The 5,347-nt window shown below is 45.8% G+C and overlaps 1 long non-coding RNA gene across 1 annotated transcript; it reads left to right on the top strand.

Annotated features, from left to right (window-relative positions):
* The first annotated feature begins 263 nt into the window (after positions 1–263).
* LOC140216836 (uncharacterized) lies at positions 264–5,145 on the top strand. Its single transcript, XR_011893533.1, has 3 exons — positions 264–841; positions 1,682–1,793; positions 2,152–5,145. It is a non-coding gene; the product is annotated as an uncharacterized lncRNA (long non-coding RNA).
* Positions 5,146–5,347: the final 202 nt, after the last annotated feature.

The raw sequence follows: 5,347 nt of genomic DNA, 5'->3' as shown, positions 1-5,347 counted from the left end.
AGCACGTAGCGGCGCGCTTTGGCAGACAGCACAAATTTAGGATCTGGGTTTGCTGATTCTAATAAAGTTAGTTTTTTTCGCTTTTACGCGTGTGACATCGAGGCACCCTAAGTTTGGCAGTTCACGCCGGCACGCGATGGCCGTCACGTGTGCTGCACGGTCACAGAGAGAGTTGGAAAATGTTGCCCGTCGTCCCCGCGACCCATTGGTTGATTGGGTCTCGCCTATAGAGTCTCGCCCGAGCGCCTGTACCAGGCCCCGCACACTCTCAAGTTCAACAAATGGCCACAGAGGGCGAAAAAATCGACCGCGCGCTGCTGCTAACAAAACCAGCATAGTAATATCACTTCGGGATGCTTACGTTAGTTTGAACATTTTCCGCTGAAGGCGCCGTAATAAGCGCAATTTTTTTTGCAAACTTTCTCCTACAATTACCGAAGCACGTTTATTACATGAAAAAGAGGGCGAAATTATCATTGCTAATTTGATATTGTATTCTTTGTAAGTAAGTTTATTGTTTCTTTGTCATTATAAACGCAAATAGCGTTCAGCATCATCGATCTTTCACGTGACCTCTGGCCTGGATTTAAAATTTTTACCGGTATTTTCGAGTACATGGCGGCACGGATTCATTCGTTCGTGCGCTCAGACTGGTTGCTTCTTTTTCGCTAAAACTAGTTTATTGCGCTTCGATGTCACGCGTTATTTAACCTGGGGTGAAGTGACGTGTTTGCAAGCGGACATGTAAGCCCGAAAGTTGGGTATCGGTCGTGAGCCATTCGGAACACGTCTGCATCGAAACGGGAGCTGGATTCTGGTGCGGCTGACAACGGTAATAACGGTGAGTCGTTTAACACCGCTGCTTGAATCGTTATATAATATTCGTCTCATTAACTTACAGGCGGAGACAAGTTAACGAACTAGATCCTGCGCAGCATATGGCAGTCGGGATCCTCCGTTGCTGTTTCCTAAATAAACCGTTACTGGCGAGGCTGTCGTTATACACATACAATCGGGAAAGAAAGAGCGATATCGGAACGCGCGCCTCATTTTTCATCTTATTGTAGCCGTGGCCATAGGTGACTGGGTAGCCTTAACAATATACATATAAAACTTATTTTCGAGTCCGCCGGCAACTTTTTTCGTCCACAAAATCGAATAATCCTTTGGTAAAATGATGTGAAAGTACAGAATTTTATGTATTAAACAGTTGCAAGCGTGATAATTCACTCATATTTCGTACTTGTTGGTTCCAAATGTTCTTGCTGTTCAGTTTGGTTTACCGTAGGGCATTTATTTTTGCAGTACTGCAGCAGTGCATCACGTTCGTGCAGAAAAATAATGCATCAGTTTTAATAGCTTCATGACTTTCATGTATTTGCTTGTGGAACCAGCAGTGTGATCTCTTCCAGTGTATAAATGAACGCACAAATGTTCTCATTTGTGATAATAATAATACTTAAACTGTTCACATGCATTGTATAGTTAGGCAGGCATAAATTTATGGACAACAGCAATATTTATTTAACGTGGTGCTTAAGCGCCCTAGAACAGACAGGGTATATTTGCATGTGTTCTGTAGTCGCAAACCATTACAATATATATGTCACACCTTCTTGCATTTCATATTGCAAAATTGTGCTTTTCTTCAATTTCTGATTCAGCCAAATTTCTGTTCCAGACATGCAGTAATGAGGATGGCACCAGTATAAAGCAACACACTCCACACACTAAACAGAAGCTGCTGCCTGCTACAACAAGGCCATTGTGTGGACATTGGCTGCTACTACAAGGTAAACAACATGTGGTTCAGAAATAAATATGCTTGATATATGCTGTATTGTCTTGCTAGTCTTGAGATACATGTCATTTGTTTGCAGCAGAAATGAATGTTTGCTCATGTTTATGGTTCAGTATAGGATAGGATAGGATAGGAATAACTTTAATAAAGTGCCGGCAAACGACGATTTAACGAGTCGTGACGCTGGCCAAGCGTCGACCCGGGGTTATACTCTACTCTGCACTAGCCCCGTTGGGCCCGTTTGTAGTGGGTCACGAGGCTTGTGCTTGCTGGTTCGAACATAAAAGAAAACACACATGAGTTTGGCTAATCTGTGCTGTATCTCATGTGTCACCGTTCTGCCCCAACAGAGTCCATGCCAAGCATACCTTGGTCATCACAGGAGCTCCTATCCACACCAACAGAAAGGGGCTGGACCTGAATTTGCAAGGCTTTTACACCACGAACAAAGAAGCGCATGCAGAAGAATTTACATGAGATATCAAGTCTGCAGAGCACTGTGTCAAGACTGAAAAGAGCTTCAGCCACCATTCCACCAGCGCGGACAAATTGGCTTAGTCATCCAGGTAACTCAAAAAGGACTTTATGGAAATTCTTCGTCTTCAGATGCGCCTGCAACTTGTGATCAAGCACGGACGACGCTGGCCAAAAGAGTTCCATCAGTTTGCCCTTAATCAGCTTCCTGGCCATGTCAATTCCATTTGTGCCAAGTGTAATTTTTCTTCTATAAATGCAAGCTTTTTCATTGCCCATTCTCGTTAGAGATCATTCATCCTCATCCAAACATAAAGGTCAACCGATTCTTCGCTGATACTTAATACCAGTCACTGTCTAGTAGCGTAACATATCTGTAGCAGTACCTTTTAGTGCATGTTGTCATGCACAATTCCTCTCCTGAAATAGCTGATGCAACATCGACATGTTTCTTGCATTAACCTACGCACTGTTTGCTATGCACCATTTTACTTTTCTTGATGTTTTTGGCCTTCAATGCTTGCAGAGCAGGGTGGCTTCTCTCTTGAATGCAAGCTTTCTCATTTTCCATATTCCTAGTCTCGTTGATGGTTGCTCTTCTTCCTCGATAGCCTGGGTCTTTGCGCAAGCTACACTGAATGATAGATTGCAGAATCTGGTTTTGCTGCCCCACTTGGTTGTGGTCGCCGTGTTACATTTCTCGGATGTGGGGGCCTGCTCAGTTACATTGGTAAGCAGTCTCTCAAGGTAAGCATTTGCTCCTGCAGTCCGCACAGCGACATAGACTCCCAATTTACACACCATGATTCGTGCTCCCCGTTCAGCCTTTCCTGCTGTAGCCATGTGCAAATTGTGCCTGCGGCCTTTCTCACTCGCAATTAAGCACGAACGGAGACAAGCATACGTGCTTACATGGTCCAACGTGTTTGAAGTTCATAGCCGCATGGGTGGAAAGGCCCGCATAAATGGCTGCTGAAGGTGATGCCCACGAAAGCGACTTGTCCATATTGAGACAAAGTGGGACACGAAATGTGAGCCACAGATTAGTGGCCCTCGACAGAAAAGAAACATGCAGGTTGGAAAGGAGTTAACGCTAAAATGCCGGATAGTCCATTTCGCTGTGTTGGTTGTGGCAGCAGATGCCTGCATCACCTGATTGCTTCGCAATGGAAGTTGCTCATCTTCAACGGCAACTGTCGGTTCAAACAGGTGCGACGCTCTGTCCAATCTGTTTGTACTGCTGTTTGTCGCTCGTTACCAGACCACCACATGCGACGAAGGCAAGCATTATGTCTGTAAGTAGGCGGCTGAATGTATCCTAAGAGACCCGTGTATGTGAATGCTCACTGTTGCCATATGGTTTGTAGCCAATGTATAATGTATTCTCTGAACACTGTGGTGAATGATTGCCGTTTATTTTTGCTGTTATCTCACTTGGTTACGGTCGCCATATTATGCTTATCGGATGTGGGGGCCTGGTCAGTTGCATTGGAAAACAGTCTCTCGAGGTAAGCATTTGCTCCTGCAGTCCGCACAACGACATAGACTCCCAATTTACACACCATGATTCGTGCTCCCCGTTCAGCCTTTCCTGCTGCAGCCATGTGCAAATTGTGCCTGCGGCCTTTCTCAGTCGCAATTAAGCACGAACGGAGACAAGCATACGTGCTTACATGGTCCAACGTGTTTGAAGTTCATAGCCACATGGGTGGAAAGGCCCGCATAAATGGCTGCTGAAGGTGATGCCCACGAAAGCGACTTGTCCATATTGAGACAAAATGGGACACCAAATGTGAGCCACACATTAGTGGCCCTCGACAGAAAAGAAACATGCAGGTTGGAAAGGAGTTAACGCTAAAATGCCGGATAGTCCATTTCGCTGTGTTGGTTGTGGCAGCAGATGCCTGCATCACCTGATTGCTTGGCAATGGAAGTTGCTCATCTTCAACGGCAACTGTCGGTTCAAACAGGTGCGACGCTCTGTCCAATCTGTTTGTACTGCTGTTTGTCGCTCGTTACCAGACCACCACATGCGACGAAGGCAAGCATTATGCCTGTAAGTAGGCAGCTGAATGTATCCTAAGAGACCCGTGTATGTGAATGCTCACTGTTGCCATAGGGTTTGTAGCCAATGTATAATGTATTCTCTGAACACTATGTGGTGAATGATTGCCGTTTATTTTTGCTGTTATCTCACTTGGTTACGGTCGCCGTATTATGCTTATCGGATGTGGGGGCCTGGTCACTTGCATTGGAAAACAGTCTCTCGAGGTAAGCATTTGCTCCTGCAGTCCGCACAGCGACATAGACTCCCAATTTACACACCATGATTCGTGCTCTCCGTTCAGCCTTTCCTGCTGCAGCCATGTGCAAATTGTGCCTGCGGCCTTTCTCAGTCGCAATTAAGCGCGAACGGAGACAAGCATACATGCTTACATGGTCCAACGTGTTTGAAGTTCATAGCCACATGGGTGGAAAGGCCCGCATAAATGGCTGCCGAAGGTGATGCCCACGAAAGCGACTTGTCCATATTGAGACAAAGTGGGACACCAAATGCGAGCCACACATTAGTGGCCCTCGACAGAAAAGAAACATGCAGGTTGGAAAGGAGTTAACGCTAAAATGCCGGATAGTCCATTTCGCTGTGTTGGTTGTGGCAGCAGATGCCTGCATCACCTGATTGCTTCGCAATGGAAGTTGCTCATCTTCAACGGCAACTGTCGGTTCAAACAGGTGCGACGCTCTGTCCAATCTGTTTGTACTGCTGTTTGTCGCTCGTTACCAGACCACCACATGCGACGAAGGCAAGCATTATGCCTGTAAGTAGGCAGCTGAATGTATCCTAAGAGACCCGTGTATGTGAATGCTCAGTGTTGCCATATGGTTTGTAGCCAATGTATAATGTATTCTCTGAACACTATGTGGTGAATGATTGCCGTTTATTTTTGCTGTTATCTCACTTGGTTACGGTCGCCGTATTATGCTTATCGGATGTGGGGGCCTGGTCACTTGCATTGGAAAACAGTCTCTCGAGGTAAGCATTTGCTCCTGCAGTCCGCACAGCGACATAGA

The sequence above is a fragment of the Dermacentor andersoni genome, chromosome 3 (genome assembly GCF_023375885.2).
Source record: "Dermacentor andersoni chromosome 3, qqDerAnde1_hic_scaffold, whole genome shotgun sequence".
Taxonomy (NCBI): Eukaryota; Metazoa; Arthropoda; class Arachnida; order Ixodida; family Ixodidae; genus Dermacentor; species Dermacentor andersoni.
Note: the sequence above shows the minus strand (reverse complement) of the source record. Positions and strands in the feature narration are given on the sequence as shown.